Here is a 15,153-nt window from a genome sequence, read left to right as displayed (position 1 = left end):
GTAGAATCTAGCAAATTGACCAGTTCAATTAATCAGACAGAATCATAATTACTATTTTAAATCTCACTGATTTTATAAGTCTGCTTTAGGTATGATTAAGCCAATGTCTTACTCATTTTTTGTATTTAATCCTTAAACAATTTATTATTCCTACTCCAAAATATTAGGTAATAATGAAGAATGGAACACAATTGTTTTAAATAACTAAATTAAAGATCAGGTTAAGAAGGATGCAGTCATATCCCTTATTTCAGAGGCTAGATCGAGCCACATCATGTGGGACATAACACAAGTCTACCTCTGAATAAATCCAGTATGTGTCTCCTTCAGACTGGTGGCTGCATTCTGGACCTTTGGCTGTGGCCGCTTGCTTAAAACTCAGAAGGGATTTTCTGGACAAAGCTGCCAGAGGAAGGAGACACAATGTATACTTACGGTTAAAAAAATGGCCCATCTTCTCATACTCATAATGAGCCATGAGCTTAAAGGTTTGGAGAGCAGAACATCTTGTGGCAGTCAGAGCCAACCTTGGTGTAAAAGCCTGGAGTGGGGGGTGCGGGAACAGCCATGCAAGGGTCTTATCCTGAGTAGTAACCAAAGGACAGTGCTGAACATTTAAGGGCTCCTTTCAGCTGGAACTTCTAAAAATGTAGCTTCAGAAAGTGCTGTTGTGGTAAAGCCTGAGAAATAATTTTTGTGAATTTAATGCAGAATTGATTTGGGAGGCCGGTGTATGGTGTAGTTGGTTCACATGGTGTAGTAAGATGGAGGGTTTGTTGTCACTGTGTGTTGGGGAGTGGGAGCACAGAGGGAGGCTCAGCTAATCTCAATGTACACATAGTTGTACTTTGACAATAAAGGTTCATTCATTCATTCACCTGATTGAATGAAATCATTGTACAACCTTTTGTTATCCTTTTGATCAACCACATTTTTGGGGTGGGGGACGCTTGAAGATTGCAGTGAGGATGATTTGGAGGGTCTTCCTTCCATCCATATCTTTTTCCTATTTGTTGTTGCAGAATTCAGTTTCCATATGTTTTTAAAAGCAATGGTCTGAAAAAGCTCCAGGGCCACAAAATAGTTGCTGAGGAACTACTGCTTGTTGCTTACCTGGGTCATAGTGGAAGTGATGACTTTGAGTCTTCCTATTGCTCCATAGAGCTATGCCAATTGGCCAGTCTCTTGTCCCTTCTGTAGTTAACTGAGGATTGCAGGGGATTGTAAAAATGAAGTGGGGAAATAGCATTTTCCTATCTGAGATCCCCAGGATACTGCCTCTGCAGTGACTGTTGTAACTGATGGTCATAGGTAGCTCTGGGTCTACCTGGCTCAGGTCAACTTAAGTTCTTATAGATATTGGGACATTGACATTGACTTTTAAATGCAGCTGAATTTGAACCCCAGCTTTGAGATTCATTATAAATTGAAAGATACACCAACAACTTTATTGATTAGCCCTTGCGCCATATCAAAGTACAAAGTTCCAGCAACAAACCGTCACCAAAACTAGATAAAAGCAATCCGAAATGGAATTTGATAAAATACAATTTAAAATGGAATTAAAATACAATTTAAGTTAAAATAGTAATAAAATACAAATTTAAGATATAGATAAAATATGGTAACGTTATATTTCGGAGTCGCCCTTACAATCTACCCCAATCAGTCCCACATATGCAGATCTTAACTGGATCATTTTGTTCAAATACTGTGCTACGTTGAATGTTATTTTCAAGTTCTGGCCGGACATAAGGTAAGTTATTTCGATATGGGGATCCCAATGGGTCATTCGTTTGGTATATAGACCAAGATACCTGTCTCTCACCCTCTTATACAGACAACAGTCAAATAGGATGTGAGCCAGGTCCTCTACCTCTGCCGCTCCGCAAATGCAGAGACGCTCATTGTACGGTATAGCATGAAATCTCCCATATCTGACCATTAGAAAGATACACAGAGGTAGAAGCAGAGTAGAAAAGGCAAAACTGAAACTGAATTGTGAAAATTTAACGTTTTTACTCTCTGGTTTTGTCTGTGCATGAGGCTGCTTACCCCAGTCCCCCACTTCCCACATCCATTTTCCTTTTCTGAGAAGAGAAGGTATTTAGCTATGCTTTGTGAAAAAACAGGAAGCAAACGGTTCCAGTCAGTAATTTGCAGAAAAACATGTCCCAAAGAGTATGAAATTGAGCATCCCTGTAACAGTTAAAAGGACATTTGGGGCAGTGTCTCGATAACAACCGTATACGTGTTTTATATGTGGAATGTGGCTTCGAATTGCCACTTTCTTGATGTGAAGAGTGTTTAGTGGCAGGGTAACCTTAACAAGCATGAAAGGATAATACAGGCTCAGTTATTGTTTTCTTTTGGACTTTTTCTGGTCAAGCAATGGAAAAATGGCTTGCAGTATTTTCTGCCTCAAGCGTTCACTGGAAACAAGAGACACGTAGGTGTTAAATTTGCAAACCATCGCAACGCAAGCTCTGACACTTAGATATTCATCTGTTCAACGTTAGTACAAAAGGTGGAGCTTGTGTTGTGACATCATAACAAGCCTTTCACTATTTTTATATTGGAAATAGGTATATATAATTCTGTATTGTGGGCTGTTCCCTGACACCACTGGATGACATCGCCAGGGCTCGTTGCCTTGGAAGAGTGAGGAAGATTCTCAGGGATGACTCACACCCTGGACGGTATCTCTTTACTCTCCTACCATCCGGTAGGAGATATAGGAATATAGCCAGCCGTACCAACAGGCTGAAAAATAGCTTTTATCCGTGGGCTGTTAGGCTTTTAAATGGGACATAATCTTATGCAGAATTGACTTGGGAGGCCAGTGTGTGGTGTAGTTGGTTCACATAGTGTGGTGGGATGGAGGGTTTGTTGTCACTGTGTGTTGGGGGGAGAGAGCACGGGGGAGGCTCAGCTAATCTCAATGTACACATGTTGTACTTTGACAATAAAGGTTTATTATTATTATTATACGCAAACAGACCAGATTGATTTTTAGCAAAGCATCTATACTTGCCAAAAGTGACTAGGTCTCTACTTCAAAAAGTGTTTTTTAAAAATATTTTTGTTTTCAAAATGCAACCTTCCCATTGATAGATGTGTTCACCCAAAAATAAAAACCTCTGCAGCCCTTACTATACATCGTTCTTCCAACCTGGTGCCTTCCAGGTGTGTTTGAAATAAACTCTTGTGATCTTCACCCAGCTTTGGCAATTGGCCATGCTGATTGTTTAAAATCAGCCCAGCTGGAGGGCACCTGGAGCTATTATAGACCAAAGACACAATTATTTACAAGTAGTTCTGTTGTTCAGATGGAAAAGTTTATTCCTAAGAAGTTGGTTATGCATATTAAGCTAAAAATATTACATTTTCAGATTTCTGTAATGTAGAAATTAGAAAACACACAATGTTTGCATACATTGTTTTCATGCTCCTGAAACAAAGAAATAATATGCTGTCAAAATGTTAAAAAATAGTATTAAACTTTTTATTATTTTGAAAGGTTCAGCAAATATATTTGAAATTCTTTTATAAGGATGCTAGAAACATTTTTTTAATATGAGCCTAAGGAAGAAAAATCCTAACTAAAAAACTATAAATCTCAGTAGGAAACATGGTGTCCTATAGCTAATATATTCCAGATACTTTCACCATAGCCATCGTGGTAAGGAATTCTGGGAACAGTAATCCCACTCCCAGACAATCTGGAGTTAAAGAAATTGAAGTAATGTGATGTTAGATATTAGTTTATCAGATTCAATCCTTTGCTGCCTAGCCAGTTATGAGTGAGAGCGGGAAACCAATTAAGAAGGTGCCATTTGGGGAAGGGAATATAGAGCAAACTCAAGCCAGAAAGCCCATCTACTTACACATTCATTTCTCTTCTCAGCTCTTTCTGCTTTATTTTTATTGAGTCTGCCTGTCTTCTCCCTTCTCCCCATTTGTATGTCCTTGACTCAGCTGTCCCAGGGAATCTGGAGATTGTGAATACTGCTTTTTAGTAGTTTCTAGCAGATCGGCTGCAAGCAAGAGATAAGCACATTTTTAAAGCTGCTCTGGAGTGGAATTTTTATAGTGGAACCTGGTTGCCCCAGGAATTGGTGCCCCTTTGGTTAAGTCAGCTGTGGTTGACCAAGCTGCTAGCCTTTTCATTCTTCACATGGATGCTCCCCCAAATCCCACTTCTCTGGTCTGTCTTGGTAAGCACCAATGTCTTCATACGTATCAGCTAGTTCAACTGTCAGCCCCTGTTGAAGAACAAAAATGGAATCAGCCTATGAACTGAAAGTATCAGCAGTACTTTGTTGTGGGGGTGGGGGTGGTAGAAATATGCTGTCCAACTCAATTTTGTTCTTTCTGCATGCCAGTAAAAGAGCTGCTTAAAAATGTCCTATGGGGACATAAAAGGAATTCTCTTCAGTGAAATAAAAAGCCCATCTAGTCTAGTTCTTGACTGGTGGGCTGTTCAACCAGAAGTCAAAAATGAAAGAAGCTGACTTGTACAGTATTGAGCTAGATCCATAATCTATCCAAGACAAAATTATTTATTTTAACTGGCAATGGCTCCCCAGAGTTGCAAATAGATATTTTTCCAAGCCCCACATGGAGAAGAGGGGAATTGAACATTTCTGCATATAAATTAGAGACTTCTCCATGGCTGGCTACAATCCTCTGGCCCGAAGACAATAGGACAGTATGGAATATGAAGAAAAATGCATACATTTTTATGTGGTTAAGACCAATAATCTCTCACTCTGAAGCTTACCTCGTAAGTATGTTCGTCCCCAGAGGCATCTTTTCTGTCACCCTAAAATGACATACAGATATATAATCAAACTTCAATTAGCTTGATATGTTTTTCTGATAATCACTTGAGACTCATTCGTCTCAAGTCCTTTTTTATTTCTTGCTGAGCTTATTTATTTAGTAATCTTAATGTTTTATTAAAAATACCATATTTCTTTATTGAGGGACTATAGAAAAGGCTAATTAATTGGAGAAGATCTTTTTATTTATTTATTTATTTATTTATTTATTTGTTTGTTTGTTTGTTTGTTTTTATAAACCGCCCTTCTCCGCCCTTCTCTTTTAGATGAAATGTGATGGAACCAGACCTGATTTTTCTTCCCAAAAGGGGCAAAACCAAGAATATACTCTGTTTGCCATCTTTGTAAGGTCCTCTTACTCTATCTTCCTGCTTGGGCCTTATGTTCATATTTTTCAAAAGAATATATGCTTCATCCTTGACCTTACCTCAGCCCATCATTTAAGCTTCTATTTTGAGGATTTGTTTCAGTGTCTGTTCATGATGGGAACTGTAGTCCAATAAATCTGGAGAATGGCAGGGATCAGGCTATGTCATCCATAGCCAGGGGTGAGGTGAGGTGGGAGGAACCCATGGCTCAGAAACAAGCTTGGAAGCATGAGTTTTCTCAGCCTTCATTGATTTAAGCATATTTGAGTTTGCTCAGTTTGTTGCTTCTGGAGGCAATAATCTTCAAATAATCATTTGCCAATTTGCATGTTACTGAAGTATTTCAAGTGTTTTATCATTTATTTGTCCATATTTTACATTTGTTCATTTACACATATAGAAGAACATGAAACAAGAAACAAAATCATGCCAGACATATTACAATGCTGGCACTATGCATCAGTGAAATATCAGCTTTCCCCCCAAATTTCCTCCAGAAGAGCCAGATCTCAATAGCTTTCCAGAATAAAAATAAGAAAGATCTCACCCTTGTATCTGGAGTCCACTGTTCCAGAGGAGAGGGTCTGAGAATAAGAAAGTGCACCCTCAGATGCTTACTAGTGGCATTTCCTTGGGGTTGAGTCTGCAGGAAAGCTCTCCCCAGATTCCACTTTGAGAAAGCAGTCCCACTGTCTTGAAGTATATTCCTGCAGTGCTTCAATATGCCCCAAAGCCCTTCCCTTATTCAGGGAGAAGTCAATAACATGCACTCATATCAAAGATCATGGTTATAATCTAGTGGTCAGTCAAGGCCCCAACTGAACTGCTATTTTTTTTATTGAAAAGTTTTAACATACAGTTTATCTTTAACAATCCCCCCTCCCCCTCCCCTCTCCCTCCCCCCCTCCCCCTCCCCCCCTCCCCCCCAACTTCCCAGAGCTAAATACAAGGTATAAAAAAAAACAATCATAAACAACCATATACTAACAACCATAAACTCTAAAATCCATCACTCTCTAGCTTGTATAGGATAATACAAACCTTAATGATATTAAATATATATAGAGAAAAAAAAAGAAAGAAATAAAGAAAAAGAAAAAGAAGGAAGACTTATTCAAATGCTACATGAAACTTCTTAACCCTATATTTGTTCTGGATATACTCAATCCATTTTCTCCATTCCATAATATAACGTTCTTGCGAGTGATCTTTCAAATAAGCCGAGATCTTTGCCATCTCTGCCAGGTCGGAAATCTTTAAAGTCCATTCTTCTATGGTCGGCAGTTCCTCTTTCTTCCAATACTGACCTATTAAAAGTCTTGCTGCCGTAATTAAATTCAACATCAACTTAGTGTCCACAACCGTAGCATCTGTGATTATTCCCAACAAGAAGAGTTGCGGGCAAAACTTTATCCTTTGCTTGAAGATTTTCTACATATTCCACCAAATTTTTATCCAGAAGGCCTTAACCTTTTTACAAGTCCACCATACATGAAAATATGTTGCATCTTCATCACCACACCTCCAACATTTTGGTTGATAATTCGGATACATACTTGCAAGCTTTTTAGGATCTAAATGCCATCTAAATGCCATATAGAAGAACATGAAACAAGAAACAAAATCATGCCAGACATATTACAATGCTGGCACTATGCATCAGTGAAATATCAGCTTTCCCCCCAAATTTCCTCCAGAAGAGCCAGATCTCAATAGCTTTCCAGAATAAAAATAAGAAAGATCTCACCCTTGTATCTGGAGTCCACTGTTCCAGAGGAGAGGGTCTGAGAGTAAGAAAGTGCACCCTCAGATGCTTACTAGTGGCATTTCCTTGGGGTTGAGTCTGCAGGAAAGCTCTCCCCAGATTCCACTTTGAGAAAGCAGTCCCACTGTCTTGAAGTATATTCCTGCAGTGCTTCAATATGCCCCAAAGCCCTTCCCTTATTCAGGGAGAAGTCAATAACATGCACTCATATCAAAGATCATGGTTATAATCTAGTGGTCAGTCAAGGCCCCAACTGAACTGCTATTATGAAGGTCCCACGCACTCACCTTCCTTTGGGTTAAGAAGACCGGTATGCTCATAAAAAGGACAAGAAGAATTGTCTGGATTAAGATGATAGCATCTTTCACCTTGTGCCGACTCTGCACTTGCTCATAGGTGCTGATACCTTTAAAACAACAAGAGGAGCCCTCCTGACGTCTCAGTTTTGCTTGTCATAAAGTGATTGCGTACCCCACTGCCCTAGGATTACATTGACGGAAATTTCCAGTTTTGATCACTGTTTTCATTTCCATCTTTCAAATGAAAATAGTCTTGTACTACATGCAGGGCAGAATCCAGATCCTGTGATGTGGTTTAGGTACCGCATGTGTGTATACAAGCTAAATATCTTTAGCTTGTATAGCATTTCATCTAGCTAAGACAGGCTGCCAGTTTGAACTGACAGAGTCCCAGATATTAGCTGGTATATTTTTCTCTGCGAATAAAATGTATGGACTTTTGTCCAAGAAGTATTGTCCATAGATAGCAATACCCAAGCATATAGCATCAGAGAGGGCAGTATTTAGAAGATTAAAGATTTACCCATGACTTTGAGTTCTGTACCACAGAAGGGCTTCAATGAGTCCTTGATCATACAGTGGTAGATACCACTGTCGGCGTGCTGGAGTTTGTTGATCTGTATCATTACCATTGAAGTATTACTGGTCACATGGACTCTGGAACTGTTCATAATCTCCTGGTATTTGTCCTGCTCAGTCTCTTTATGCCAGAGAGCCGAAAGAACAGCTAAGGGAAATTCGAGCCCCGCCTCTTGCAGCAATGAAACGTGTATTTAACACATTCATGAAAGTGGTTGTATCTGTGTAAAAGAAGAAAAACCCACAGTAAAGAGAGAAAGATAGAGCACAGGATGGAAAAGAAGGGTAAATATCTTTACTGGACCTTCTACCAATCTTCCCCAGATAGGTTCCCTCTAGAAATGCTGCATTAACGGGCTAATCACACACAGCCAGTATCTGGACCATGCTAGACTAGGAAGATAGATTGCTCTAGATAAGCTATTAAAGCATGTATCAAGTTCCAAATAATTCCTGACTAGAGGAATGAGTTTGTCAATTCTTCACTGGAGGTGTGGAGTTGTTCCTTTTCTAAGAAGGTCTTGGGCGAAGACTTCCCAACACCCTTGGAGAGTTCCAGAGTGGGGAGACCTAGTTTTGATTGGGAGACATATTTGCTTTGTGTCTTCATGCATTTACAGAGCACAATAGATTAGGACTCCTAACCTATTTTGCTTTGTCTTCACCATTGGGGTGAGACTGACATATGGAGCAGGGAATTGGATAGGGTCAGGTGCTGGTTGGTCCTTTCTCAGTTCAGGCTGGCTTTTTGGGATTTGAAAGGCTCATCCTCTTACAGAGTTCAAGTCTCTTTGGATGAAAAGGTAGCCAGATGTGGGAGAGAAGGTACTGACAATCAAACACAATCCAGGTAAAAACACAATCCTTGGATTGGTCCATGGATAAACAGCCAAAGGTCTATAAGGCACCCAGGGATGTGATATAAATGTGAACATTGAATTGTTTTGCAGAAGCTAAATTGTTCCAAAAATAGCAGCCATACAGCTCTTGTTGTGCTCAAAGCCTGGCAATTATTTTACAAGTGACAAGTAACACGACCTTGGAAAAAAGATTATTGCAAGGGAATTTCAGAAATAGGAACTGAAAGACAATATTATCTTGAAAGTACACATATACCTTGTTTTTGAGAAATGTCATTTCTTTCACTAGAAGCTTTGGTGATTGTCATACCTGGGGAAAGAGAAAAAATGGTTTGAAAAAGAACCAGTTTACCTCTTCAACTAAAATTGGAATGGGGGCTGTTTGATTTTCTTTCTGTCTTCTGTGCCTTCAAGCAGAATGACCTAAACAAATGGAGAGAAAAAAATCAAGCAACATTTCCCTCTCCCAAATTCACTTCTATAAATTTTGATGCTGGATATGCTTTCAATAGTCTTTGGATGTGTAAATGATTGGCGAAGCAGGATGTTTTGAATGTTACATCCAAAGATTGAGCAGTTCCAACCAGGGTTCGCTGCAGTCTGACAAAGGCTGCTAGAGTGGATAGAAATTGGTGTTTGGCAGGATATAACAAGAAGACTCAGTGCATCACCCAAGACAGATAAATAGGCAGCCATGTCAACATGCTTCCCTCCAGCCCTTGAGCTGCAAAGAAAAGTCCATTGGCATCAATTGCCCGGCCACAACAGACAAGCCTTATTCTGACTCAGAACCCAGGGTGGCAAACGTTCTCTTTAGAGTTTCAATGTGGAGCAAGATAAAGAAGTTGATGCATGGATTCTCTCAGTTTCATTTGTATCACCATCACCAAGCATGATTATTGTTCCAAAAAAACCTCCAACCACAAGTTGCAGTCCTTAATATCACCTGAGGGAGGGACTTTACCCTCTTCTTAAGTTTTCCAAGTCACACATGAAGCCTATGTCCAAAATAGCCAATCAGGTAGGCCATAGAGGAGATGTGCAAGGTGAAGAAGAAAGCACAACTGATAATGATCAAATTCCATCTTCATATAGACTGCAAGGGAATGGCCATGCCTGTGATAGGCAGGGTAAAGATGCTGCCTGTGGAGAAGATGAAAAGTTGTTTCCCCAAGTAATAAAAACAACAGAAAGAGCGACATCAGTAAGGAGGCATGAGTTGGCGGGGGGCAGAATGGTGAAAGCAGAATTACGTGGAAAGCCCAACTTTTTTTGCACGTGCACTGTGATTTGTATGCATGTGCAAAAGGGCCAGAGGTATGGGGCAAAACCAAGCCACAGGTGCCTGAGCAACTGCTTGAAATTGCTTGTCAGCAAAACAACGGAAAACCTGTAATGCACTCACTGGCGGCAGAATCAGCAGACAAAGCTGAGAGAGCCTTTCTTGATTTGAATTCAACTTCTCTGGAGCACGGGGTTGAAATACATTGAGGTTTAACACTATTTTACTGAGGGCCATCTTGTATAAATGAGGAGCCTGTGTAAAGCCTGACAACAAGTGATCATTTTGGAAAGTTGTGGCCAGGCCTTATGTATGCAGATGTCTTTGTGGAAGCCAGGGGTCTGGCATCTTCTGCCACCCAAACCAAAATGGTCCTGGAGGTCCTGGAAGTGACCAGCAATCTGTAGTAGTCTAATGGGGTTAAGAAACTAGGTAGGCCACCACCCCTGACCATAGCATCTGCTGCATCTAAGATGAGATCCATGGGAAATATTGTGCTGGGAGAAGCCCTACTTTAAAACTAGAACTGCTGAAAACACCATAAGTTGCCTCCTCTGTGAGTGGAGAATGATATCATGAAGGCACTCATATTAAAGCTCTCATCAGGGCATAATGAGGAGATGTGAGGATGAATCTTCAACTAAATAAGTTTTTATTTAGTTGTGTAAGCCAGTCCCTCTAATGGGCAAGCCTTAATTTATGACTTAGTGTACTATGTAGACCAACATCAAGGCTTTTTAATAAAAACCACATGGCCTGCTCAACATCTACCTACATTCTGCTGGAGGGTAGCTGGCTGGTTATTCAGGACTTCTCTACTTGTCATGGACTTTCTCTAATCCCAGTTCATAGTCAAGGCTAGGTGATCTCAGGTTTTTCTGAACCATCAAAGCTGAAGTGGTATTTTCCATGTTCTCTGAAATGAGCGTTGCTATTAACATGTTTCATATGTACCTTGGGGACAACTGAATTGATGATACAAAAAGGAGCTGAAGGTTTGGTGTCTATCTGGGCACATTCTCTGAAGTGGCTAATGGGGCCGTCACATGGTGGGGAGAGTACTTGAAATCATAGTTCCTCTTCCATCCCAGGTTCTCTACATGGTGTGTTGGCAGCCCAGTTAACAGATCACACATGTGGTGGCTGCTAAAACAGGAGATCAACTATCAGCCGGTCAAATACATTAGCGGGCTGGTTGACTTTCCTCCAATTTTCCCACCAGTCCTTGCTACTTCAACCTTCATTGTCATGAACAGGGGAACTGGGTCAGCAAATCTGCAGGGGTGGCAGCAGGTTTTTCAGAGATGTCCTCCCTATAACTCAGATACTGCAGGCAACCCAGGAAATTAGCAGGTGCTGAGGAGGGGAGGGCTCAGTAGAAGTTCCAGGGCTTTTTTTCTCATAGAACGCTCAGAACGGAGTTCTGGCACCTTTTGTGGATGGAACCTTGTAGGGTAGGTAAGGTGCGTTGTATGACATGTGTGAGTTCCGGCACCTTTTTCTTTTACAAAAAAAGCACTGAGTAGAACTGAATAGTACTTCCTCTGAAGCTTGGCCACCCATACAGGTTTCAGCAGCAGAAGCACAATACTGAATGTCCTGCCTCTCCGTCCCCACTGATAGGCAGTGCACAAGAGTAAAAGCACTCAACAGGGCATTTTTATTGTTGACAACTCAACCCCCAGCCATTCTATGAACACTTGCATCACCTAATACCTGGGATCAGGTGGCTATCTGAGTTATATTTAGAGGATTTAAGGAAAGCTGGGGAGGACAGTCTCTCCTACTCAACTGAATAACACCCAATCAGCTTCTGACAGTCAGCTAAGTCCTCCACTTCTATCCATTTGTCAGAATCTGCCTCTTCTCTTAGCCCCAAAAGGGCAATTGGATGTTTTTCTCATGGATGAGAAAACCCACCAGTCTCTGCCTCTTAACTTGCCTTGCCTTGCACATTCTCCCCTCTTGCTCCTGAAGTGGATTGCATCCTACTGACATAGCTGTGTCATCTCATGGACTGAGGACAGCATGTTAAACTGGCTGATTGGATGTGCTGCCCTGAGAAAAGCAAGTGGAAGAGATTAAGTGAGATCTGAATCCAAAACTGAGGACCTTAGTCTGCAAGGAAGTTTTGCAGACTAGAGTATTCATACCTTTAAAGATAAGAGACCCTTCGCACTCTTGACTTTCTGTGTTTTCAAGACTCACGGCCTATTGCCCACTATGGTACATTTGCAAATTGTACTTTCTTAACCATGATTTACTGATAAACTACAATTGACTGGATTCATTGCATATGTTAAGTCAAAATCCAACTAGCTATATTATGGCTTAATATGCCCTGCAAACCTAGCCATTGGATGGGTTCATGCCTCATGCTAAGCCATAATGTTATTTGATTTTGCCTTAGTGTCCTGGATGAACCCAACAATTGTGGTTTGTTCAACAATTCATGATAAAGTACAACATGAGTTAGTGTAATGTGTGAATCTATTTCATAACAATCTTTCTAAAACAGTGTATTCTTTCCACAGGATAACTATTTTTTTATTGTTTTTTTTTAACTTTTTTTTCTTTCTTTTTTTTTTATTGAAAAGTTTTAACATACAATTTTCCTTTAAAACCCCCCTCCCCCTCCCATCTCCCCCCTACCTCTCCCCCCTCCCCCCCTCCCCCCCCGACTTCCCAGAGCTAAATACAAGGTATATATTTAAAAAGCAATCATAAACAATCATATACTAACAACTATAAACTCTAAAATCCATCACTCTCTAGCTTATATAGGATAAAACAAGCCTTAGTAATATTAAATATATATAAAGAAACTAAAAGAAAAAAAAGAAAAAAAAAGAAAGAAGACTTATTCAAATGCTACATAAAACTTCTTAACCCTATACTTGTTCTGGATAAACTCAATCCATTTTCTCCATTCCATAATATAGCGTTCTTGCGAGTGATCTTTCAAATAGGCCGAAATCTTCGCCATCTCTGCCAGGTCGGAAACCTTTAAAGTTCACTCTTCTATAGTCGGCAGTTCCTCTTTCTTCCAATACTGACCTATCAAAAGTCTTGCTGCCGTAATTAAATTCAACATCAGCTTGGTGTCCACAACTGTAGCATCTGCAATTATTCCCAACAAAAAAAGCTGCGGACAAAACTTTATCCTCTGTTTAAAAATCTTCTGCATGTTCCACCAGACTTTTATCCAAAAAGCCTTAACCTTTTTACATGTCCACCATATATGAAAATATGTTGCATCTTCATCACCGCACCTCCAACATTTAGGTTGATAATTCGGATACATACTTGCAAGCTTTTTAGGATCTAAATGCTATTTTTAAAAATATTACAGGAAACAATATAATAAAGTTTACCTTTTTACTTCTTGTTATTTGATCATGCTTTAGGCATGCGTTTTCAGTTCAGGTTGGAGGGGGTTAAAGATTGCATCCTTTTTATAATTAATTTCTGCCCAGGAAAATGAAATCTGGTCAATCCTATTTGTGCATTTACTAAAAGGTAAAATGTGAAATGCCAGGTAGCTTGAGTCCAATATTATTAGGCCGGAAGGAAACTCCTTTACACTTAAAAAAACTTACTTCTGAGAAGTCATAGCTAGGATTGCATTGTGGAGTTCCTGTGCGCACCGTGATAGAAAAGATGATAGAAAAGAAAGTTTCCTATTTTAGAAAGCAAACACCAACGTGTCAGCTTCTCTCCACATTTAAAGCAGCTGGACAGGAAGCGTAGCAGTTCTTGTAACACAGCTCAATGAACACAATTTTATTTCCTGTTTCTGTAAAATTTCCCCTGAACAATTCTGGGGTAGGGGGTGGGAGGTGGATGAAGAAGCTTCTGGGCTCCCTCTTAGATATTTCCATCTCCCACCAAAATCCCCACTCTCTCTACTATTGGGAAAAGACCATCCTTTTTTTGTAGAATGTGGTTACAGGTGTTTGGTTGCAGTTTTGTAAAACTTCATTTCTAAAATAAAGCATGCTCAGTAACAGAGGATGCCATTACCTCTTATTTGCTACTGTATTGTTTTTATTGAATTCGCAGCAGAAGTTTCTGCTGATCCCTCTGTTAATCTAGTTTTATTTCTAGCCCTCCCATTCCCTCTTTTGTACCTTTTTCCTCCAATCTTGCAGAATAACTGGAAAACCACCCTCTGCCTCTTCCAGCTGAGTTTCAGGTTGTGCACCTTGTTTATTTATAAACCAAATCTTTACCTGGGATCCAATTCTCAGCCTACTATGAATTCAGATCAGCCTTCTCAACATGGTATCCTCTTCATGCCTTAACTATACCAATCTTAGTCAACTTGGCAGTATGGAAATTCTAGTGCTAGCATCTGAATGGCATCAATTTAGAAAACCCAGTAAACATAGTTTTTATTTATTAGGCTAATGAGAGAGGGAGGAAAACACTTTTTTAAAAAGGCAACAATCACCATTAAACCGCCTAGGACTTTAAACCATCTTAATCAATGGATTTAGCCGAAGGAGATGGAAGAAGCCATACCTGTGACTACAAGCAAGAGCCCCAGGGCGGCCCCAAAGTCCCTGCAAATCCAGAAGGAAGAAGCTGCCATAGCTGAGCAAAAGCCGAGATGGAAATAATGTGTCTTGGATTGGATTCAGTCGGAGCCTCGAGAAAAACACCTTCAGCCCTCAGTTTCTTTTTTCTTTTGACAAAGGCTGAGGCTCCTGGGCTGAGCTCTTGTTTCCTGCCCATGCAGATTCAGCGGGCAAGAGGCAGTCCCTCGGGTGACTTGTGGGCAAGGGAGAGCTTTGAACAGGGTGCAGCCGGTCAGGTGACAGGGGCGCTGAGCAGTTTGATTGGTAAGAGCTGCACTTAGTGACTGAGTCTCACATGGAAAGTGGAGGAAGTTATTTTGGTTTGCCATCATTTCTCTTGTTGGGGATATTGTGCTTTGAATTATTTTATTTTTATTTATATCATGCTGTTCCTTTCCAAAGACTTCAGAACAGTACCCAGAAGAAAATCACAACTAAGAACAATAACCAACAGTAAAAATGAGAACAGTAATTGAGTACAATAGTTGAAAATGATTTATTATGGCTAGCGCATAGCGACCCTTTCAATCATTTAAAGGCTTCTCCCTCCAGGAGCAAATCTACAGTTGCTGAACT

General features: G+C 40.2%; 1 pseudogene across 1 annotated transcript; it reads right to left on the bottom strand.

Moving 5' to 3' along the window:
- Positions 1-2,933: 2,933 nt before the first annotated feature.
- LOC308677028 (B-cell antigen receptor complex-associated protein beta chain-like) lies at positions 2,934-14,673 on the bottom strand (annotated as a pseudogene). Its single transcript, XR_014028826.1, has 6 exons — positions 14,522-14,673; positions 8,972-9,025; positions 7,800-8,076; positions 7,265-7,383; positions 4,784-4,825; positions 2,934-4,265 (listed from the first exon to the last, which is right to left on the bottom strand). The product of XR_014028826.1 is annotated as a B-cell antigen receptor complex-associated protein beta chain-like (transcript).
- Positions 14,674-15,153: the final 480 nt, after the last annotated feature.

The sequence above is a fragment of the Vipera berus genome, assembly GCF_964194415.1.
Source record: "Vipera berus genome assembly, chromosome: Z".
Lineage (NCBI taxonomy): Eukaryota > Metazoa > Chordata > Lepidosauria > Squamata > Viperidae > Vipera > Vipera berus.
The sequence above is the reverse complement of the archived record's forward strand: the minus strand, read 5'-3'. Positions and strand labels throughout refer to the sequence as shown.